At 41.8% G+C, this 24,838-nt stretch overlaps 1 long non-coding RNA gene across 2 annotated transcripts in view; it reads left to right on the top strand.

Moving 5' to 3' along the window:
* The first annotated feature begins 1,855 nt into the window (after positions 1-1,855).
* LOC124718895 overlaps positions 1,856-24,838 on the top strand; it is a 31,709-nt gene continuing 8,726 nt past the window's right edge. Inside the window, exons 1-5 of one of the 2 annotated variants that reach the window (XR_007005933.1) lie at positions 1,856-2,965; positions 3,061-3,196; positions 15,005-15,129; positions 16,656-16,781; positions 23,312-23,546. This is a non-coding gene — a long non-coding RNA (uncharacterized LOC124718895). The remainder of the gene's footprint in view (positions 2,966-3,060; positions 3,197-15,004; positions 15,130-16,655; positions 16,782-23,311; positions 23,547-24,838) is intronic. The other variant, XR_007005932.1, reaches the window with a different exon arrangement.

The following is a 24,838-nucleotide window of genomic DNA, read 5'->3' as shown; positions in this document are numbered from 1 at the left end:
TTAGCCACGGCGAGAGCGTTACAAGTCTCATATAAAGTTTGAAGTGCGCCACACTTGCAGATAGACGATGCGCTAAACGGAAGGGGCTGCTCACTAAATTCCGAGCATGTAGAGCATATACTATTAATACCTACTTTCAAATCGCGCAATGATCACCACTCAAAGATAAGGGAAATTAGAGGTGTTCAGACAGTCGGTTTTCCCTCGCACGATCCGCCAGTGGAACAGAGGGGCAGAGGGGGGGGGGGGGGGCTGGGGAACTATGACTTTGGCGCGAATTGTGCCTTCCGCCACATACCACATGGTGGCTCACAGAGTATATATGTAGATGTAAGATAATTACTAGGCAGAACACCATTGTGCTGCAATAAACAAACAGCACTGCCACAGGTTTTATGTCAGTTGCAGCAGTAAGACTTAGACACAGGCTCCACAAAGACTACTGCCGACAGAACGTCTTCCTTTGCAACAACATTTGAATGTACCATCCATACTTACAGGCTTGACCTTACTTGTTGACACTGTCTCATGTGTCAGCATGCTCCCAGCCTGGTGTGCACTACCTATAAAGCAGATGAACATTTGTGCCTGAAAGCAGTAGACAACTCAGCGATCTGAAACATCCTAGCAGATTAAAAATGTGTTCTGGACTGATAGTTGATCTCGGGACCTTTGCCTTGGAAGGTATAAGACGAGGCATTGGAGGATGTAAAACTGTGAGGATAGGTCATGAGTTGTACTTGGGTGTCTCAGTCGGTAGAGCACCCACCCACAAGAGGCAAAGATCCTGAGTCAAAGTCTCGCTCTGGTACACAGTTTTAATGTTCCAGGAAATTTCAAATCAGCAGACATTTCACTGCAGAGGGAAAATTTCATTCTGGAAACATCCCCCCAGGCTGTGGCTAAGCCACGTCTCTACATTATTTTTTCTTCCAGGAGTTCTAGTCTTGCAAGTTTCACAGGAGAGCTTCTGTGAAGTTCGCAAGTTTGGAGATGGTAGTGGCGGAAGTAAATCTGTGAGGATGGGTTGCTGTTCTTGTAGTTTTTGAAGCTGCGAAAGTGTACCTGCCGATCAGTGTTTTCACTTTTTTCGTAAGTAAAATAAAAAAACTACTGTAATCGAATGGAATGCAGTAACAATTACACCACGATAACTGCGATAGAACGCTCGTGTTTCTAAATACTGCCACTTGGGAGCAGTGGTGGTTGGGAAGTGCCTCAAGGAAGTACAACCAAGCAGAACTTTTTGTGGCGTCACAAAAGTTACGTCTCTTAAGTTGCGCCACTAAAAACTGCGAGTTCACACATGCAAACTGCAGTATGCCAGTGGCTGTGGCGGCACTTTTGTTGCGTGTGTGGACCCGGCTTTTTGAACAACGGTAATTCATAGTAATAAATATTGAATGCAAAGGGACTACTGCGGGAAAGTGGGAGCTTTGAGTGGGGACAAACCAAAATCTAATGCAACAACCACAAAATTAGATAAATAGTAACGTATAGGAAACTTAAAAAGGACTTTTAAGGGAAGTACAGAGAAAGCAACATGGAAATCCTAAAAGAAAAGGCGCTACACAAGTATCGAAAATTCACGTAAAAACTATAATCTTGAATCGGTAACTAAACCTGAGGTATATAGTGCAGTACTAGTACAGACCGATTCCAGGGTTCTCTGTTTTCAGAGTTCTCGTAGCAGATGCGTGCAGTTCTTCGTTGTAAGATTTCTGTTTCTGGTGTTGCTTTCTGTACTACTATGAAAAATAGTAAATCTTAGAATCTTGGGGTTTGGTAAGAACGGAGAGGTAAGAATTAATCCAGTAGCCGACTGTAGTGAGTGTTATCGCTGTACAAAGTTTAACTCTGAAGTTACTCTCAGTGTCTTGCTCTCAGGTACAGCGTGAAAAGAAGTTTAGAAAGCGAGTATTTTTGCATTGAGTAATAAAAGTAATTATGTACATTTAAATGTTGTGTACGGCATTGTAAGTGAGGTACAAGCTTTACCCATATTTTTGTTCTGTACGTGCGTCTGCGAAGTGTTGGTATACCGCCATAATGAGGGAGATCAATAAGTTCGGAAGAGCAACAGAAAGAAAAACATCCCGGTTCTAGTCGAACCGGGACTGCATTTCGCGATCGTTTTAAAGACGATGAGTTGGATTGGCATTGATAGTCTCTGCTTCCTACATCGGGCAGACGCTTCTTCAGACGCGATACTCAATATCAGAAATGCTGTTATTCTTCTGTCCAGCATACTATTTACCGGCGTTTTGTATAAAGTCATGAACGAACGCTTGTCCACTTGGATTGCCGGTGAAATACACACACTTATCTGACCGCTGTTGAATCGGAATTCGTTGCTAAATTATCGGATGAAGATGAAAGGTCGGAAAATGGCAGTCCCTTTGGTACGGCCCACCACAAGTATTTTTCAGACAGCTCATGCCCTACGGTATTTTAGCAAACGTAAAGCTGAACGACGTATTGAGCACATAATTATGAACAGAGATTGTCGCATTAGCGTCGTGTGTACATTTTTGTTCCAAGAATAGATAGGACGACAGAAACGCGTTCAATTATGAACCTGACAGTGAAGCCGGCGAACAAGAATATCAGGAATTATGCAACTGGTGTATGTGCACGGCCAAAATAAGACACCAGCTACCTGTTAATCAACCTTGTATGTAAATGGGTGCCGTCGAAGTGGTCAATTTCGGCCTCATAACTACAGTTCAAGGAAGCTGTAGCACTTGTCATAACAATGAGTAGATAGACATTGTGGACACAGAGAATATTTGTTTGAGAAATTGTTATTAGAAAATCTTTGGAGGTACTGCAACAAAGGCTTCAGAAGGATAAGAAAAGAACTGTTGTCTTCATCAGCACCAACATACTGACACGCATTCAACACAATGAACTTGGAGATCAGTTCAGAGTAATTTTTTTGGACAAATACACGGTTGTTAACCAGGTACGTATGACTAAACACTTATATATAGCACTATCTGATAAGATGTAATCAGGCATTGTAGTAGATGTTAATTTTGTGTGTGTCCACCTTTCCAGTGTTATGATGGCTTAACTCTACTGGGGTTACTTTCATTGCTGTGTCTGAATATCATTGGAGGAGTGGTAGTCCATTCTACCTCAGGAGAGAAAACCAGAGAAGACATAGGTGTTTGATGCTGGATAGGGAATGAAGGTAATATTCTGACTCATCCCCATATATATCATTGGGTTGAGATTGGGACTCTGGGCAGGCCAGTTCATTTCAGAAATATGTTAATGTCCACAAACCATTGCCTCATATAAACTGCTTTATGACAGGGTACAATTTCGTGCTGTAACATTCATTTTCTCTGAGCTCCTCCTGCATCCAATCATCCTGATTTAGGTTTTCCGTGATATCCCTAAATCGCTCCAGGCAAATGATGGGACAGTTCCTTTGAAAGGGCACGGCCGACTTCCTTCCCTGTCCTTCCCCAATCCGATGAGACCGATGACCTCACTGTTTGGTCTCTTCCCCCAAACAACCGAACCCATCTTCGAGCTCTTCTTGTACTGTGCACAGTGCTGTGAAATGTGTGTATATCCTTATTCATTTAGTGTTGTCTAATGCACACTAAGGGTGACATATCTTAACCATGAAAAAATACCATCTCCTTCGTATTTCACTGTTGGCATCAGACCTTAGTCCAACCATCGGATTGGTGAAGTAGTTAGAACACTGAACTCGCATTTGGGAGGGTGACAGTTTAGACCCTCAATCTGCAATCCAGATGTAGATTTTCCATGATTTCCCTAAATTTCTCCAGGCAAATGGCTGGATGGTTCCTTTGAAAGGGCACAGCCAATTTCCTTCACCATCCTTGACCCAATCCAAGCTTGGACTCCATCTCTAATGAACTTGCTGTCAATGAGACATTAAACCCAATCATCCTTCTTCGTTACCATCAGATTGCCATCGGGTATACCATAGTTAATCACTGCTAATCGCTCCTTTCTACTCATCACTGTCCAATGGCATACATTGCCTCAAGTGTTGCATATCATTGACTACAGGAATATGTGGTTTATGAGGAGCTGTGGAGCTAATGAGTGATCACTTCTGCTGATTTGACCTAATTTTTTACACCCATTCTCCACAATAATTGATGATCCGTGCTTGTCAGTACATAAGGTCTTCCTGGTCTCGGTTTAGCTGTGGCCGTTCCGTTGGATTTCCATTTCATGGTTGTATCACCAGTAATTGGCTTAGGCAATTTTAGAAGTCCTGGTGGATTTGTCACTTAGATGACATCCAATATTAGTCAACATTTAAAGTAACTGATCGCTGCTGATCAACTTATTCTGCTGTTACTGCTTGTCCACTGACAACACTGTACTCCCTACCTTCGCTTACACTGCCGAGTCTGCGTTTTGTGACATCTAGGGGACAGTTCCACTTCACGTAGCACTGGGTGTCTGGATACTTTTGATCAGATAATGCATTTCCTGCCAGTTTTTTTAGAAAAAGCTGGTCAAGAAGTACCTTTACATGATTGCTTTCTTATGAACATTGTTACATGGATGCTTCCTAAGTAAATAATAAACAACTGTTTAGTGTAGCACTTGTTGCTTGTAGTGTCTTGAAATTTTGCCATTCCATTGTATGTGTATTCTAGTTGAGATGTTCTCTAATAATCAAATGTGTGAGTTAATTGTGTATCGTGTGTTGAAAAACTGTTCCATAACCTTAGGTCAGTTGTAGGATGTAAGCAGTTTAAAGATATGTGAATGAAAACTTTGTCATGACTCGGAATACTACTATAGTTTAGGGTTGAAATAAGACTTCTTTCTAATAAAAACAGAGGCATAAGAAATTGTTTTATATTTTTTAATGTTTTGATATTGACTAGTTGTTTCTATGTTCAGCATATTTTGGTGTTGTTCCAAATATATGGTTTCATGATAAATATCTGAGAGTTCATATTGCTTTCAAACTAGGCCTATATGCTTTTTGTTTAAGAAACAGTGATTGAGAGACCTCGTAGCTAGAATATTATGATCATGGAATGCTTAAGTTACATAAAGCAGCTTGAAGCATCAGAATGTAAAGCATATTCCTTTTGGTGATCAAGATGTCGGGAAGTTACATTACATTTTTTAGCTTACTGTTTAAGTAACTCATCATACAAGCAACTGATCCACAGTACCTTTATTCCCATAAAAAGTTGTTAACAACTATTTATAGGCCAACTGTTGCATGAAATTTGAGGAGTTACGAAGCCAGTTAGGTACTCCACCTCCTTTTTGCGTAATTTAACAGGTTTTTAGGTATTAAAAATAAATTTTTATTGTTGGAACCTTCTCTCTCTCTCTCTCTCTCTCTCTCTCTCTCTCTCTCTCTCTCTCTCTCTCCCCCTCTCTCTCCCCCTCTCTATCTTTTCCCCCCCACCTATGGCAACTCTACTTGTAGCGCTAGGTCTGTGTGTGTGTGTGTGTGTGTGTGTGTGTGTGTGTGTGTGTGTGTGTGTGTGTGTGTGTGAATCTGTTTAAATAGATGTTATGTGTAGGGGTAGTATAATTAACTATAAATTGGATCCATCCATTGTTGGTTATGTCATTGTTTAGGTATGTTGTCCACATTATACTTTATGAAAGGCTGCAGTGGCGTGCTTATACAATCATTTTCTCTGAACTCTTCTTCTACTGTATGTAGTGCACAATGTTGTAAAATATGTTCATAGCCGTATGCATTTGCTCGAGTATCATGTCGTTTTTGGAAACCCAGAATCTACTATGTAGGAATCAACATGGATTCCGGAAACAGCGATCGTGTGAGACCCAACTCGGTTTATTTGTTCATGAGACCCAGAAAATATTAGATACAGGCTCCCAGGTAGATGCTATTTTTCTTGACTTCGGAAGGCGTTCGATACAGTTCCGCACTGTCGCCTGATAAAGTAAGAGCCTACGGAATATCAGACCAGCTGTGTGGCTGGATTGAAGAGTTTTTAGCAAACAGAACACAGCATGTTGTTATCAATGGAGAGACGTCTACAGACGTTAAAGTAACCTCTGGCGTGCCACAGGGGAGTGTTATGGGACCATTGATTTTCACAATATATATAAATGACCTAGTAGATAGTGTCGGAAGTTCCATGCGGCTTTTCGCGGATGATGCTGTAGTATACAGAGAAGTTGCAGCATTAGAAAATTGTAGCGAAATGCAGGAAGATCTGCAGCGGATAGGCACTTGGTGCATGGAGTGGCAACTGACCCTTAACATAGACAAATGTAATGTATTGCGAATACATAGAAAGAAGGATCCTTTATTGTATGATTATATGATAGCGGAACAAACACTGGTAGCAGTTACTTCTGTAAAATAGCTGGGAGTATGCGTGCGGAACGATTTGAAGTGGAATGATCATATAAAATTAATTGTTGGTAAGGCGGGTACCAGGTTGAGATTCATTGGGAGAGTCCTTAGAAAATGTAGTCCATCAACAAAGGAGGTGGCTTACAAAACACTCGTTCGACCTATACTTGAGTATTGCTCATCAGTGTGGGATCCGTACCAGATCGGTCTGACGTAGGAGATAGAGAAGATCCAAAGAAGAGCGGCGCGTTTCGTCACAGGGTTATTTGGTAACCGTGATAGCGTTATGGAGATGTTTAACAAACTCAAGTGGCAGACTCTGCAAGAGAGGCGCGCTGCATTGCGGTGTAGCTTGCTCGCCAGGTTTCGAGAGGGTGCGTTTCTGGATGAGGTATCGAATATATTGCTTCCCCCTACTTATACCTCCCAAGGAGATCACAAATGTAAAATTAGAGAGATTAGAGCGCGCACAGAGGCTTTCAGACAGTCGTTCTTCCCGCGAACCATACGCGACTGGAACAGGAAAGGGAGGTAATGACAGTGGCACGTAAAGTGCCCTCCGCCACACACCGTTGGGTGGCTTGCGGAGTATAAATGTAGATCTAGAGTAGATCTAGATCATTTAGTGTTCTCTTAAGCGTGATAAGGACACCATACCATAACCATGTAAAACACAGTCACTGCCATAATTCACCGTTGGCATAAGACCCCAATTCTGCCATCAGACTGTCACAGGACGTAGCATAGTTAATCACTGGAAATCGCTCATTTCCAGTCATCCATTGTCGAGTGACGTATGTTACCTCAAGTGGTGTTTGGCTTATGAGGAGTTGCTTTACCATTGTACCCCATTCTTTTTAACTCACTACACACAATTTTATAGTTCGACTGCTGGTAGCACTGTGGAGCTTATACAAGGGGGTACCCAAAAGAAAACGAACATTTTTCATTGCACAGAGGTTTTGTAGTGCCATATTTTGCCACTGGGAGTGCGTAGAGTGAACATTCCTGTCAGTAAGTTGAGTGCCGCTTCGGAAGGAGGCCAAGACTAGTTGTGGCAGAATTTTTAGTGATAACTGTTTAGTGTGATTGTTGTTTTTGCAGTGGCTGATTTTTGTGAACAGCGTGCAATGGTGAACTTGTGCTGTTTGCTAGGAAAAAGTGCAAGAGAAGCCCTTGAAATAAAAGGGTGTCTGCCAAGTTTGTGCCATGACTGATGAACAAAAATGAGGTCATGTGGAAGCATGCTGTGCTTTGAAAGAAGAACCCTGAAATGTTCCAAACTTGTTTTCAAAAATTATCACAGGTGATGAACCTGGGTGATATGCTTATGATCCTGAATCAAAGTAATAGTCAAGCTAGTGGAAGACTTAGTTTGCCTCAACCCAAGAAAGTTTTTCAACTAAAATCAAACATTAAGACAATGCTGGTTTGTTTGTTGTATGTGAGAGGAGTTGTCCACTCAGAGTTTGTTCTGCAGGATCAGACAGTTAACCAGGCTTTCTGCTTGGAAGTTATGAAATGATTATGCAACACTGTGCAGTGCAAGTGACCTTATTTATGGGAGTTGGATGACTGATTTTTCCATCATGACAAAGCCCCTGCTCGCACAGCTCTGTCTGTGAAGGATCCTGAACTTTGAACACTTTTACAAGAAACATGTGAGGATATAGTTTATCCCCATATCTAAGAACACAAAGAATTCAACACAAATGGTCTCCGTTGACGTTCGAAAGAAACACGTAACAAGCTTTGTATCTCTTTCCTAACAGTGAAATAAGTTCACAACTAAGGCAAGTACTTCTGAAATTTTCCAGTGATTTTTGGGTTTGCAGCTGGATCCCGTCAACATTCTGCCACGATATTTCGGCCCAGAGACGTCCGGCCATCCTCAGGTGAGTAGATGAAGTACTTAGTCTACTCACCTGAGAATGCTTCGTTTACTCACCTGAGGATGGCCGGATGTCTCTGGGCCGAAATATCATGGGAGAATGTTGATGGGATACAGCTGCCAACCCGAAAATTACTGGAAGAATTAAGGCAAGTAGTTGAAACAACAAAAGGAAGGCTTCCACAGTCAGAGTACGTTTCCTACTTGCAGGCTATCAAATGGTTAAGTCCTTGCTCTCCTTGGGCAGAGCACATTGGAACAGTTAAACACTTAAGTTGCAGTCTGCACAAGTTCACAGTTTCTACAGTCTTGCCAAGTGAGTCTGACTGAATATCAACAGGCTCACGAGCAAGTTCCGAGGCCCCTTGGCAGTGTGCGGTCAGTGGTGCTGGATGTGTCGTAACTGCTGTGATTGTCGCAAACACAGTCCTAAACACCCGTACAGCCATGACATTGGCAGATGCAGCTAAAGGTTAGTGGTATGAGCGGCCTCCCTTCCTGATTTACATGCTCTCTGTACTGTGATCCGGTGTACGTAGAGAACATCTGTAGGTTGCACTGCAAATGACAGTCGGAACGTCCTGTAGTTGCAGGGACTGAGCTGGCAACTAACCTGAAGGCTGTGTTTTGCCATTTGGCATGGGCACTTGACGGCTTTTGCAACACACCAGTCTGTATGGCAGTTCTTGCCAAAAAGTGATATGACCCCTGTTCCTCACCCACATACTTACTGGCTGCCCTGTTTGGTTGATGAGACTGGGAAGTCTTGTACCATCCACCGTACTCCCCAGACTTAAGTCCTCGTGTCTCTGATTTGATTCTGAAGATGAAGGAACCACTTGGTGGCATTCACTTCAGAACTGTTCCAGAGATTTGACATGCAGGAGACTGCTCCATTCGCACCATCAGCAGGACGGGCTCTGCTAACAGTATACTACGCCTTCAGCATCACTGGCAACAGATTCTACATAATGCTGGTGATTACTTTGAAGGACAGTTACAGGTGCAAACATGTAACTCTTTTGTATCGGGTGTGACTAAATAGTTGCCACTATTTAAGTTCCAACCTTCATACTTACCACCCTTTCTAAAGGGGTCTTCCATTGCCCACCCAACCTCCACAACATCTTAACCCAACTGTATGGCACTCCCAATCCCAACCCCTTGCTACATGGATCTTATCCCTGTGTAAGACCCAAGTTCAAGACCTGCCCAGTCCAGTCACCCAGCACTTCCTATTCTAGTCCTGTCATCCATCTTATCCCAGCAAAGGCCGGGTCACCAGTGAAAGCAGCCGTATTGTACACCAGCTCTGCTGCAATCAGTGCACAGCTTTTTATAGTGGTATGAATAAACTAGCTGTCACCAGGATGAACAGCCACTGGTGCAGTTGAACATAACATGCTCAATTTCGATGGCCTTTTGACCCTACTCGTGTACCATCAGCATTTCTGAACTGCTCCTGAAATTATCCCTGCTTCAACCTGCTGTCCCGTACCCTCCACCAACAGTTTCCGACCCCTCATCCTGTCACCTCCTCCCATTTTGCATTCCCTCGCCTTGTTTGTGTGCCATCCTCTGCCATTGTACCCACCCATCCTGTCCCCTTCCCCGCTCTTCTCCTTTTCCACTCCCTGTACCTGGCAGTCTGTAGTCCATGCGCACCCATCCAGACAGCATTCTTCTCTTGACACTCATACCTTGCTATCCCCCCCCCCCCCCCCTCCCTTTTCCCTGCCTCACTCCAGATTGCTATTCATGTGACAGTTGCATTCCAGTCATAGCTGCAGTTGTCTTGTGACAGCCAGAGCGAGAGCACCAGCAGCAGCGAGTACTGTTTGTGTAAAGCGTTTATTTTGCATTTTGTTTATGACCTTCCACTAAGGAAGGGATTCTATTTGTGTTTATCTGCTCTGCATAGTAACTAACAGTTCTTGATAAAACTTTACGTAGTTTTCGTGTTAGATTTCTTAGTGTTTTCTTGATCGTTTAGAACAGAAAGCGCCCTAAAACCGTCTTTTGTTTGTTTCGCGGCCGTTAGCCACTAGTCACTTGAATCAGCAGTTGTCTTGTGACAGCCAGAGCGAGAGCACCAGCAGCAGCGAGTACTGTTTGTATAAAGCGTTTTTGTACTTATTTGCTGCGCTTAGCTTTTAAATAGTTTTTCTGGGAAAACCTAGCGTAGTTTTCGCGTCCCGTATTTCAGTGAGTGTTTCTTGATTATCAGAGTAGCTCATCAGAAGATTATCTTGGGAATTTGTCACCGTATAGAGTAGGGTAAACATAGTCATGTGTAGGGACTGTGGTTGTTGTGAGCGGACGCAAGAAGAATTGGCCACTCTTCGGGGGCAGGTGGAGGCTTTGTCTGTTAGGCTCATCGAGCTCGAGGCGCAGGCGTCGGCTCGTAGTGGCGTTGGGGCAACTGTGGTGAGACCTATGCCTACTTCGGTGGCCTTGGAATCACATGGAACCCCTGATGTCGCTGCGTCTTCCGGCAGTGAGCATCTTACCGGTCAGCCATCACTCCAGGGTGAATGGCGGACAGTGGTGGGCTCGCGCGTGCCTGGCCGAAAGGCGAAGGTGGGATCTGGCCGCGTGGCAGCTGCCTTACCCCTTTTCAACAGGTACGGGGTGCTTCCTAGTGGTGATGACATCGTTTCCGAGCCACCACAGGATGCCTCGCCTGTTGGGCCAGTGGCCGATTCTCCGGCAAGGTCCCGACAGTCACAGAGGGCGGGCCTATTAGTTATAGGGAGCTCCAACGTTAGGCGGGTTATGGGGCCCCTTAGGAAAATAGCGGGTAGGTCGGGGAAGAATGCCAGTGTGCACTCGGTGTGCTTGCCGGGGGGTCTCGTCTGTAATGTGGAGGAGGCCCTTCCGGCAGCTATTGAACGCACTGGGTGTGACCGGCTGCAGATAGTAGCACATGTCGGAACGAATGACGCCTGCCGCTTGGGTTCTGAGGCCATCCTTGGTTCCTTCCGGCGGCTGGCTGATTTGGTGAAGACAACCAGCATCGCACGCGGAGTGCAAGCTGAGCTTAATATCTGCAGCATAGTGCCCAGGGTCGACCGCGGTCCTCTGGTTTGGAGCCGTGTGGAGGGTCTAAACCAGAGGCTCAGACGACTCTGCGACTATAATGGTTGCAAATTCATCGACCTCCGTTATTGGGTGGAGAACTGTAGGGCCCCCCTAGACAGGTCAGGCGTGCACTACACACCGGAAGCAGCTACTAGGGTAGCAGAGTACGTGTGGCGTGCACACGGGGGTTTTTTAGGTTAGAGGGACCCCCCCTTGGGCGAAACGATAAAATACCTGACGGCTTACCAGAGAGGACATTATCATCGTTGATAAAGAACGTCCGTCCTCAGAGACCAAAAACAGGAAAAGTTAACGTAATATTGGTAAACTGCAGGAGTATCCAGGGCAAGGTTCCTGAATTAGTATCTCTTATTGAAGGAAATAGTGCGCATATAGTATTAGGAACGGAAAGTTGGTTAAAACCGGAAGTGAACAGTAACGAAATCCTAGACACAGAATGGAATATATACCGCAAGGATAGGATAAACACCAATGGTGGAGGAGTATTTATAGCAGTAAAGAATTCAATAATATCCAGTGAAGTTATTAGCGAATGCGAATGTGAAATAATCTGGGTTAAGTTAAGTATCAAAGGAGGGTCAGATATGATAGTCGGATGCTTCTATAGACCACCTGCATCAGCAACCGTAGTAGTTGAGCGCCTCGGAGAGAACCTGCAGAACGTCGTGAAGAAGTTTCGTGATCATACTATTGTAATAGGGGGAGACTTCAATCTACCAGGTATAGAATGGGATAGTCACACAATCAGAACTGGAGCCAGGGACAGAGACTCTTGTGACATTATCCTGACTGCCTTGTCTGAGAATTACTTCGAGCAGATAGTTAGAGAACCAACTCGTGAAGCTAACGTTTTAGACCTCATAGCAACAAATAGACCGGAACTTTTCGACTCCGTGAATGTAGAAGAGGGTATCAGTGATCATAAGTCAGTGGTTGCATCAATGACTACAAGTGTAATAAGAAATGCCAAGAAAGGAAGGAAAATATATTTGCTTAACAAGAGTGATAGGGCACAAATCGCAGAATATCTGAGTGACCACCATCAAACGTTCATTTCTGAGGAAGAGGATGTGGAACAAAAATGGAAAAAATTCAGAAACATCATCCAGTACGCCTTAGATAAGTTCGTACCGACTAAGGTCCAAAGCGAGGGGAAAGATCCACCGTGGTATAACAATCATGTACGAAAGGTACTACGGAAACAAAGAAAGCTTCATCATAGGTTTAAGAGTAGTCGAATCATAGCTGATAAGGAAAAGCTGAACGAAGCGAAAAAGAGCGTAAAGTGAGCAATGAGAGAAGCATTCAACGAATTCGAACATAAAACATTGGCAAACAATCTAAACAAGAACCCTAAAAAGTTTTGGTCATATGTAAAATCGGTAAGCGGATCTAAATCCCCTATTCAGTCACTCGTTGACCACGATGGCACCGAAACAGAGGACGACCGAAGAAAGGCAGAAATACTGAATTCAGTGTTCCGAAACTGTTTCACTGCGGAAAATCGTAACACGGTCCCTGACTTCAGCCGTCGCACGGACGCCAAAATGGAAAACATTGAAATAAACGTTATCGGAATTGAAAAACAACTGCTATCACTTAGTAGCGGAAAAGCATCCGGACCAGACGAGATACCCTTAAGATTCTACAGTGATTATGCTAAAGAACTTGCCCCCTTTCTATCAGCAATTTATCGTAGATCGCTGGAAGAACGTAAAGTACCTAGCGACTGGAAGAAAGCGCAGGTCGTTCCCATTTTCAAGAAGGGTCATAAATCAGATGCGAATAATTATAGGCCTATTTCGCTTACGTCAATCTGTTGTAGAATAATGGAACATGTTTTGTGTTCTCGTATTATGACGTTCTTAGATAATACAAATCTCCTTCATCATAACCAACATGGATTCCGCAAACAGAGATCATGTGAAACTCAGCTCGCCCTATTTGCCCAAGAAATTCACAGTGCCGTAGACACTGGCGGGCAGATTGATGCCGTATTCCTGGACTTCAGGAAGGCATTTGATACGGTTCCGCACTTACGTTTAGTGAAAAAAATACGAGCTTACGGAATATCGGACCAGGTTTGTGATTGGATTCAGGATTTCCTAGAAGAAAGAACACAACATGTCATTCTTAACGGTTCAAAATCTGCAGATGTAGAGGTAATTTCGGGAGTACCGCAGGGAAGCGTGATAGGACCTTTATTGTTTACAATATACATAAATGACTTAGTTGACAACATCGGTAGCTTCGTGAGGCTATTTGCAGATGACACGGTTGTCTACAAGAAAGTAGCAACATCAGAAGACTCGTACGTACTCCAGGAGGACCTGCAGAGGATTAATGCATGGTGCGACAGCTGGCAGCTTTCCCTAAACGTAGATAAATGTAATATAATGCGCATACATAGGGGCAGAAATCCATTCCAGTACGATTATGCCATAGGTGGTAAATCATTGGAAGCGGTAACGACCGTAAAATACTTAGGAGTTACTATCCGGAGCGATCTGAAGTGGAATGATCACATAAAACAAATAGTGGGAAAAGCAGGCGCCAGGTTGAGATTCATAGGAAGAATTCTAAGAAAATGTGACTCATCGACGAAAGAAGTAGCTTACAAAACGCTTGTTCGTCCGATTCTTGAGTATTGCTCATCAGTATGGGACCCTTACCAGGTTGGATTAATAGAAGAGATAGACATGATCCAGCGAAAAGCAGCGCGATTCGTCATGGGGACATTTAGTCAGCGCGAGAGCGTTACGGAGATGCTGAACAAGCTCCAGTGGCGGACACTTCAAGAAAGGCGTTACGCAATACGGAGAGGTTTATTATCGAAATTACGAGAGAGCACATTCCGGGAAGAGATGGGCAACATATTACTACCGCCCACATATATCTCGCGTAATGATCACAACGAAAAGATCCGAGAAATTAGAGCAAATACGGAGACTTACAAGCAGTCGTTCTTCCCACGCACAATTCGTGAATGGAACAGGGAAGGGGGGATCAGATAGTGGTACAATAAGTACCCTCCGCCACACACCGTAAGGTGGCTCGCGGAGTATAGATATAGATGTAGATGTAGCGGTCATGTGCGTTGGAGGATGAGGTGTGCTTGCTGTGTGAATATGTGTGCGTTTTCTTTGCTGAAGAAGGCGTTGGCCAAAAGCTATAAGGTGTTAAAGTCTTTTTGCTGTGCTTCTCTGCAGCTCAACTGGTCGTCTGTACGGTGAGTAGCAATGTATTTTCTAAATATTGTTGATATGCTAACCAGGAGTTTCCACTCGTGTTGGTTTTGGAGGGACCTCCCCATAAAAATTCTGCCATAACTTATTGTAAAATTAATTAGTTTGTAATATGTTATTTTCATAATACCCATGTCTTGTATGCGATTTATGTATAAAATGAAAAGCTGTAGCCAAGTGTGGATCCCTGTGGGATAGAAAGTGTGGAATTCTTGCTTCAGGTCTTGTTCTCTCTCCTGACATTTCTTCAGTTTCTGTATATTGGCTCCTGTTTTTCAGGAATGATAGAATCCTGTCTCCAGTCTTCCATTTTATACTATATATATATGTGACAAGTGTTGCTGCAGATGGGTAAAAACTTCGTAATGTGTGTGAAAAAAAGTGAATGCCATGTACCGGTTGTTGCAGGTGAGACAGACGATCTTATCTGGGTGGGAGCAGATGATTTGGCACACCCTGGAGGGTCTTCACTGACAGTGCCAGTGGTTGTGGCCAGGGGCTACAAAAATGCGGGCGAAACTTCTCTCGTAAAGGTAGGATGTCTGTTTACTGTACTTTTCAGACAGTACAATTTTTCTCATGCAAGTTGTGCAGGCTGCAGTCTAAATAACTCCAACATTTTCAGGGGGGGAGGAATACAAAACTGACCCCCCCACTCTCTCTCTCTCTCTCTCTCTCTCTCTCTCTCTCTCTCTCTCTCTCTCTGTCTGTGTGTGTGTGTGTGTGTGTGTGTGTGTGTGTGTGTGTGTAACACTCCAGCTCTCAGTATAGAAAAAAATTGTAAAAATTAGCTCAAAATTTTTAATTATACGTCTTACTCTTCTCAAATAATAAAATGAGATTACTAAACCATCTTAAAATGTGTGGAGCAGGGAATGTAACATTATTTTTGTATACTTAAGTTGAATATCTGCTGATGATGATTGTTGATCATGATTATTTATCAATCTTCTACCTTGAGAAAGTCTTAGATTTTTCTTTTTGGTCTGTTTTTATTATCTGTGTCTGATGACACAGGTCATAACTTTGTTTCATGATGCATTTAGTGAATCAGACATCCCTTTGCACCTGTATGTGACTTAGGTCACATTATCCAACATCAAAGTCACTGAGTCTATGAAGCGTGAAAAGCGTAATTGTTTGTTTATTAAAGTGTAAAAGTTATTATGGTGGTTAATCGTAAACAGTTGATGTTCCTGAGTCATATATGTTGAATATATCACCTGCACCTGAGTTATAGGCAGGATTAACCTCATATTGCTCATTGATAAGGTGCTATTCCAGTATTGGAGAGTTGTGGCAATACTGATGTGAGTTTAGGAGGAGGCATAGCAATGGACTGAGGCACAAATTGGAATTTGTATTAGGGAGACACACTAGGGTAATCCGTGCAGGTGTGGTAGCGCAGTGCCAGTGCAGTGTAGTGATTAGTGCATCTGCCTAGTAAGCAGAAGACCTGGGTTCGTATCCTGTCACTGGTACAAATTTTAATTCATTGCTTCAGCCTACATCATTATCATACATATATAAGATGTCATTTTAAAAAATTGTAACGTGAAACTGTTAGAAACAGAGCATTGTGGTTTGTTGTAAAATGTTTAGCAGCTCTCAGCGGTTTTTTTTTTCCCCCTCAGAAAGAATTTCATTGTCTCCCCCCCCTCCCCCCCCCCCACTCATCGCATGTTAAACATTTAGGGTGATTTTAGAGTTCCCCCCCCCCCCCCCCCCCCATGTACAGATTAGTATTTCAGCATAAACAGTTCTGATGGCATCATGGGTTGGTGCATTTGACTCAATACCTCACCTACACTTATTGTCAAAAGTATGATCGTATGGGATGGTAAGTGAAATTTGTGTCTGGATTGAGGACTTCAATAAGGTATGGAGGACACCGCATGTTATCTACGATGGAGAGTCATTGTTGGATGTAGAAGTAACTTCGGGCGTGCCCCAGAGAAATGTGTTGGGCCCCAGAGAAATGTGTTGGGCCCCTTGCTGTTCATATTGTACATTAATGACCTTGAAGATAATATTAATAGTAAAATCAGGCTTTTTGCAGGTGATGCAGTTATCTAATGGAGTACTATCTGAAGGAAGTAAAGGAGGTCAATAAATACTCAGTCAGATCTTGACAAGACTTCAACGAGGTGCAGAGATTGGCAGCTTGCTCTAAATGTTCAGAAATGTAAGCTTTTGCACTTCACAGAATGGAAAAAAAAACATAGTATCCTATGACTATAATGTCAATGAGTCGTTTGAATTGGGCCACTCGTACAAAAAACCTGATGTAACACTTTGTAGGAATATGAAATGGAATGGTCACATAGGTTCAGTTGTGGGTAAAGCAGGTGGTAGGCTTTGGTTTACTGGTAGTATGCTGGGGAAGTGCAATCAGACTACAAAGGAGATTACTTACAAGTCACTCATGTGACCTTTTCTAGAATATTGCTCAAGTGTGTGGGATCCATACCAAATAAGACTAACAGGGGACATTGAATGTATACAGAGAGTGGCAGCACAAATGGTCACAGGTTTGTTTAATCTGTGGGAGGGTGTTACAGACATACTGAAGGACTCTTGAAACCAGGCTTAAACTATCCCAAAAAAGTCTATTAACACACAGTTTCAAGAACTGGCTTCAAATGATTACTCTAGGAATATACTACAACGCCATATGTATCATTTACGTGGGGATTGTGAGGACGAGATTAGAATAATTACTGTATGCACAGAAGCATCCAAACTACCATTCTTCTCGTGTTCCATACATGAATGGAACATGAAGAAGCCCTAATAACTGGTACAATGGGACATACCCTTTGCCATGCACCCCACAGTGGTTTGCAGAGTTAAAATTCATAAGGGTAGCAGTGTTATTGACTACTGTTGCATACATGAGATCCGTGATATAACCCAAAAAAAGAAGTCTAATGACTTGATATTAGGAGAGTGTGGAGGGCTTGGGGCCATCACGACTCATCTACCTCTCAAGAAGTGCACCATTCAGCACATTCAGACTCCAAAGGGGGGAGGGAGGAAGGGGTGCGCCATCGTGCTGCAAGATGATGGAAGGCTGCTGCAACTCTTTGATCTGTGGTAGCAAGAACTGTTAGAGCATACAAAGGTAAACATTTCATGTTATGGTTTTCTCTGCAAACATAAATGCTCGGATGACCGTATAGTGCATTAGGCAATGTCTAGCATTAAGCTTCGGGCTATTAAGGATGTGTTCAGGTGTGTTGTGAGTCATTCCGTGTCACCTCACCTTGGCCTCCCTGCTTGACCATCTCAGATTTTGTTGAAATTTTATGTGAACGTACGCACATGTCCTGAATGAACATTGGTAAAGTTAAACGTTCGTCAAAGCAATACTGGCCAAGATTAGTCACTTGTTTGACTCCCAGTGCGACTTTGTGCAGAAAGAGTGTGAATTTCTGGTGCCTTTGAGCTGTTATATTTTGGGCAAAATTTTGTTACCACAAATGAAATTTAGCTATGTTGTACATTTTGTACATTCTCTTAAGCATAACAATGAAAAGAATTTTATGAATGATACTTAGCCAAAAAGTTTTAGGCAAAATTGCTTGAAAAACCTGGCAAAAAAAATATCAGCACCAGAAAAAACTTCAAATTCTGGATTCTTACATCTCAGGGCCTAAAAGTATGAAGAATATGACACTTGGCATGTAGTAACCTAACAGCAAAAGGTTCTCAAATTTAAAGTTTCATTTATGTACCACTTTCCTATACTGAATAAATTAAGCGCAAATTTGAAGATGTTGGGAAAAGGCCAAAAGTATGGTACTGTCAACTTTGTTGCAAAAGAACTATATTATAAAACTCCAAACTTGGCTCGTTGGAAAGACCATGATTTGAATAATAAAACAGAGTATATTTGACAGAGTATATTTGATTATCCAACACGGACTAACAGGGCTACATAATCTGAATGAAAATTGTGCTTGAAAATTGTAGCATGAAGAAAATGTTGAATGCCTGCTGAATATGAAACTTAATAAGCATACCTCTGTAGTGCAAGGATGTGGAACACAAAAATCCATTCATCTACTATTTTCCAATAATCTACTAATTTGTCAAAGTCATGTTGATTTTTGTGAAAATAGTGTATATTCAACATCCTTTTTACAAAGACTGTTTTCTATTAAAGCTTCAAAACCAGTCTCATTCTAAACAACAGGTTTAACCCCCCTCCCAGAAAAATGGGTGTAATTTCCAATATATGTAAGAATGCTTCATAAATTGACGTAAGTAGCTGCAAAAATAGTACATGTGAAACTTGTACACAATAACTTGGCAACATAAGGTTTATCAGGATAAAATATCATTCAAGCACTGCTTTCCAAATTTCTACAAAATGAGTTCAAACCCAATTTTCATAAAAATTACAAGAATAGATCACATTAAGTTCGATCTTAGAAAATTTGTTTTCCACAATTGATTTCAAACTAGTCACAGTTGGAAAGTGCACATTTTCAAGAATCCAGAAAATCGCGTTCGATTTTCCAGTGTGCACTAACAGTACCTGAAAATGATAAACAAGTGTGAGGGAATGTACCGCCATGACAATTGACTACATTGAAGCAACCTGTTGTCCATGTTCTGTGCATGTGGTTTTTATTTTTAGATCGACAAGTAATATCTCACTATATTGTGTTGGTGTATGGTGACTTTGTCACTATCTATTCAAGGATTTGATCCGGCAACCCCATCACCATAGTGTTCACACAATACATGCCAGGTTCCCAAGCCTGTAATTGGTTTCTTAATTTATGTTCCAAAGACTGTGCTGATAATTATTGGTTTGTTGTTAAAGATGCTGCTCAGAGGTTTCATTGGGAAGATTTGCAAGCTTCATTAAATCTTTTGTAGGTCATGTCAACAAAGACATGTTCAATCTGTCAGTTGCTGCGTTATGCCAGCAGCAACAAAGGCCTGCATGTGTCCACAAAAGATAATGTTATGCCTCTGGTGGTACCGTGATGATGTGGTGCACTACAGATTGCTTCCCCACTGTAACAATCACTAGTGACGTTTATTGTCAACAATACTACTCCACTATAATGCCTACCCGCATTCTGCTAAACTGACAAAAACACTATACAGGAGTTGGGTAGGGAAGTTATTCTGCACCTACCTTATTCACCTGATTTTGTGCTCTCAGATTTTCACCTTTTCCACTCTCTATTGAAAAATCTTCAAGGAACTTCCTTTCCAGGTGAAAATGCACCCTGAACATTACTCAATGAATTCTTCACTTCAAAACCATGTGATTTCTGCATTTGCAGAATTGAGAAGTTACCCCAGCATTCGCAGGCTGTTGTGAATAGTGAAAGAGAATATATTAGTGATGACCAAAGTCTCTTTCAGTTCCCAATCATGATTTCATTCACAATGACAATAAACAAGGCTCAAGGTCAGTAAGAGGAGTTAGATGATGGGGGGGGGGGAATGTATGTGCAGAAGTGGGAGGAGGTGAGGGACAGAGACAGGGGGAGGAGGAGGAGGAGGACAGACAGAAAGGGGGGGGGGGGGGGGCGGAGAGAAATTTATGATGTATATCCAATTCCAAAACATATTTAGCAATTGTGAAGCATTGCTGGGTTTGCTAATATAGTACATTATCTTAACAATCTTACTACTAGCTGTTAGCAGTATGTGTCATTACTTGAATAGGTACAAGAATGTTCCCACTTTACAGTTTATGTACCACAAGAGAAAAAATGTTGAGAAGGTGCCTTGTAAGAGTAATTTCAAAGTGCATAATTTTTTGTATTGCTTAAATTGGTCAGGTTATTTCTTGTGAAGCTTTACCCCTGCTTATCATGACTGATTTTTCTTCATTTTTGTGTATGCATACTCTCTTCACAGTAGCAGATTTTTGTGTGGTATTCTGTGGATGAACATCCTGGTCTCTATGAACAAGCTGGACTTGGTTCAAAATGATGTGATCTTCAAGACATAAGTAAGGCAGTGCAAGGAGTTTTTTTTTTTTTTTTTTTTTAAACAGCAGCTTATATGAGTTTCTTTACAGGTGTATTTGTGTATTTGTGTATTTACGATGGTTCTAGTAATTCTTCATAACACTAAAAAGCATCTTTTACTTGCAAGAGTGTGTCCTCAAATATAATTACATATCTCTCTCTGTGTAAGATCTAGCAATCATTATTTGACAGTCTTAGATCACAAATATTTTGTGAAGTGTAGAAACTAAAAGTATAAGGTATCTAGATTGAACATTGTAATAAAATGGAGAAGTGCTGATACACAGAAAATTCATTAGCTAGCAGGCAAAGACAAAATTCCCTTCTTTAGAGCTAGAATTCCCTATCTCTGCATCTACATACGTACTCTGCAAGCCACCGTATGGTGCGTGGTGGAGGGTACCCTATACCACAAGAAGTCATTTACTTTCCTGTTCCACTTTCAGACAGAGCAAGGGAAAAACAACTGTCTATATGCATCTGTACGAGTTCTAATCTCTGTAATCTTATCTTCATGGTTGTTACATGCATGGCGACAGGAGAATCATTGTGCAGTCAGTCTCAAATGCCGATTCTTTAAATTTTTTCAAAAGTGTTCCTTAAAAAGAATGACACTTTCCGTCCAGTGATTCCCATTTGAGTTTCCGAAGCAACTCTGTAACACTTGCAAGTTGTTCGATCCTACCAGTAACAAATCTAACAGTCCACCTCTGAATTGCTTCAATGTCTTCCTTTAATCTGACTCGATGTGAATCCCAAACACTCGAACAGTATTCAAGAATGGGTCACACTATGGTCCTCTTTGTGGTCTCCTTTACAGATGAATCACACTTTCCTTAAAAATTCACCCAATAAATAAAAATTAACCATTCACCTTCTCTACCACAATCTTCACATGCAGAGTGGAAATTTATGTCACGTACTAAGGTGTCTAGTCCCTTTGTCAAGTTCAAAATAGAAGGTTCTAAATCATTACAATCGACAAGTACAGCGATTTCTGTTAGATATTTTGGTAACTGATAACTCACTTATCGGTCATTGTAGGCGCTTCCCACTTGATCTTGGAGCGTAATATTTGGCAAGAGATGAGGATTAGCAGCAATAGTTATGACAAAACTCGAATAGTGTTTATTTGTAGTTAAATCTTATGAAAAAGTGCCTTCTTTGTCATTTGTATATCATGTATCATAATGTTCGACCATTACATATCACGTCTTCTCTGACAACTGAGTGGTGCTATCGAGTGGAAATTTGTCACGTACGAAGGTGTCTGGCCCCTTCATTCTGTACAAACTAGAAGCTTCCAAAAGTCATTGCAATTGACAATTACAACAATTTCTGTTAGATATTTTGGTAATCGATAACTCACTTATAGGTCATTGTGGGCACTTCACATTTGACCTAGAAGTGTAACATTTGGCAAGAGACGACAATTAGCAGCAATTTTTATGACAAAACGCCACAAAGTGTTGATTTGTAGTTAAATATTATGAAAAATTACTTCTTTGTTATTTGTATATCGACTATCGTAATGTTCGACCGTTACATATACGATTTTTGGTCATTTTTGTTCCATTTTATGTTGCTTTTCAATGTTATGCCCAGATATTTAAACAATGGCACTGTGTCAAGTAGGATATGACAAATGCTGTATCCAAACATTACTGGTTTGTTTCTCCTACTTATCCATGTTAACTTTCATTTTTCTATATTTAGAACCGGTTGGCATTCATCACACCAACTAGGAATTTTGTCGTACCATCCTACAGTCACTCATCAGCAACATCTTTCCATAAACCACAGTATTGTCAGCAAACAACTGCAAATTGCTGCCTTCCTGTCCACCAGATCATTTAAGCATATAGTTAATAATAGTGGTCAAGTTACACTGCCCTCAGACACTGCTAACGATATCATTATCTCTGATGAAAACTCTCTATCGAGCACAACATTCCGAGTTCTATTAATTAAGAATTCTTTGAACCACTCATCTGAGAACCTATTCCGTATGTTTGTGCGTTCATTAACTGTCTGCAGTGGGGGATCGTGTCAGTGCTTTTTGGAAATCTGGAAATATGGTATCTACCAATTGCCCGTTGTCCATAATTTGCAGTATATCACGTGAGAATAGGGCAAATTTCACATGAGCGATGCTTTCTAAAACTGTGGTGGTGTGTGGACATCAGTGTTTCAGTCAATAAGAAATTTATTGCATTTGAACTCAGAATATGTTCTAGAATCATACAGCCAACTTATGTCAATGGTATTGGTCTTTAATTTTACTGGTCCATTCTTTTACTCTTCTTAAATACAGCTGTCACCTGCTCTATTTTCAGTCATGTGGGACTTGCTACTGGTTGGGCGATTCACAATAAATTTAAGCAAAGTGAGAGGCCAGTGCTGTAGAGTATTATCTGTAAAACTGAATTGGGATTCTGTCTGACCCTGACAGCTTATTTGTTTTCAACTCTTTCAGTTATTTCTCTATGCCAGGGATCCTTATTACATCATCTCTCTCTCTCTCTCTCTCTCTCTCTCTCTCTCTCTCTCTCTCTCTCTCTCTCTCTCTCTCGTTCCTCATGCTGCTACCTGACTGAGGTCCACTTTTCTTTGTCAGTTCCTGTATTTGACTTTTCTTGTTCGTTATAAATAATGTTAAAGTGTTGAGTTTCGTGGATGTGTTACGAAGTATGTGTTGAATATCATGTTGCAGGTGCTGGACATTGGTACAGTACATTTCTATGGATATGCCAAAGCAGCTGCTATAGCCATTTCACACTACGCTGGAGGATGCAATGTTGGTAGATATATTCCATGTCCTATACGTCAGCTGTCGTGACTCAGAGGGCAGACTGTCACTTTGGACAAGACACTTAAGTCACCAAGTCTCTTAATCTCAGTCCAGAGCTGCTCAAAAAGTCACAGTAGTGAAGAATGAGATTCACTTGGTAAGAACTGTTTTCTCCTCCTAAGGTTAAGTTGTATGAATTCTTGCATAGCTGTTTGTCTAACGCATCAGTAACTTTTGTTATTCCGTGACATTAGGATCAAAGTAGATTGCATCAGAACAGCATTCACAGTAACGCAACATTGTCATGTAATATTAAGAGCTCATACTGAATTCTCTTGTAATGTTAAGGTGATGCATAAGTTTGTAATGTTTTTGTTTCATGTGGTGGGATTGTGGTTGCTGTGGGTTTATTTATCAATTGCCATTTTTTATTTGTAGTTCATTGTCTGTATTTGAGTTTTTGTGTTGTTATTTCATCGTTTGGAGATAGCAAGTGGAGACATGGATGCTAGAAAATGGAATGCCAAGCAGAGATGTAGGAACATTACAGATATATTCTTCTGTTCGAGTTCAGTAGAGGGTGCCAGCAGCGGAGGCAGCCAGAAATATATGCCCCGTGTATGGGGTATTGCCATTGGACAGGGCACAGCAGGAAAATGGTTTTCTCGTTTTAAGGAGGAATGTTTTGATGTTGGCGACTCTCCACATCCAGTAAGACCTTAAGATTTGATGAACATCGTTTAAACACATTAACCCACAACTATTCGCATCAGTGTACTCGAGAACTGGCAAATGTGATGAACCGTGGTCATTCCACCATTGTGCAACATGCAACGGGTAAGGTTCAAAAATTGGGTGAGTGGGTACTGCGTGCTCTAAGCCAAAATCACAAAAATCTGTGGGTGGCCATATATGCATCTCTGCTTGCTGTCATCAGTTGGCTCTTGAATGGCACTGACCATTCTTGTCCTATATTGTCACTGGTGAGAAGAAATGATGTATTTGTGCTAACATAAGAAAAAGAAAAGAATGGTTGAGCCCAAACAAAGCAGCAACTCCCTGTACAAAGACCTGCATGCGTCCACAAATAATAACATTATGAATCTGGTAGACCGACGACGGTATGGTGTACTACAAATTGCTTTCCCAAGATGCAATGATCACTGCTGACATTTATTGTCGACAGCTGAAATGTCACTGAGATCAGTCCAAGAACAACAACCAGGAAGACCGCAGGAAGTGATACTGCTTCACAATAATGCCTGCCCGAATTCTGCTAGACTGACAAAAACACTGTAAAGGAATTGGTTTGGAAATCGTTCTGCAGCTACCTTATTCACCTAATCTTGCGCCCTGAGATTTTCCTGTTTTCTGCTATCTATTGAACAATTTTCAAGGAACTTCCTTTCTGGATGAAAATGCGCTGCAAATGTGGCTCGGTGAATTTTT

Source organism: Schistocerca piceifrons, chromosome 10, assembly GCF_021461385.2.
Source record: "Schistocerca piceifrons isolate TAMUIC-IGC-003096 chromosome 10, iqSchPice1.1, whole genome shotgun sequence".
Taxonomy (NCBI): domain Eukaryota; kingdom Metazoa; phylum Arthropoda; class Insecta; order Orthoptera; family Acrididae; genus Schistocerca; species Schistocerca piceifrons.
This window is presented reverse-complemented; position numbering and strand designations above follow the sequence as displayed.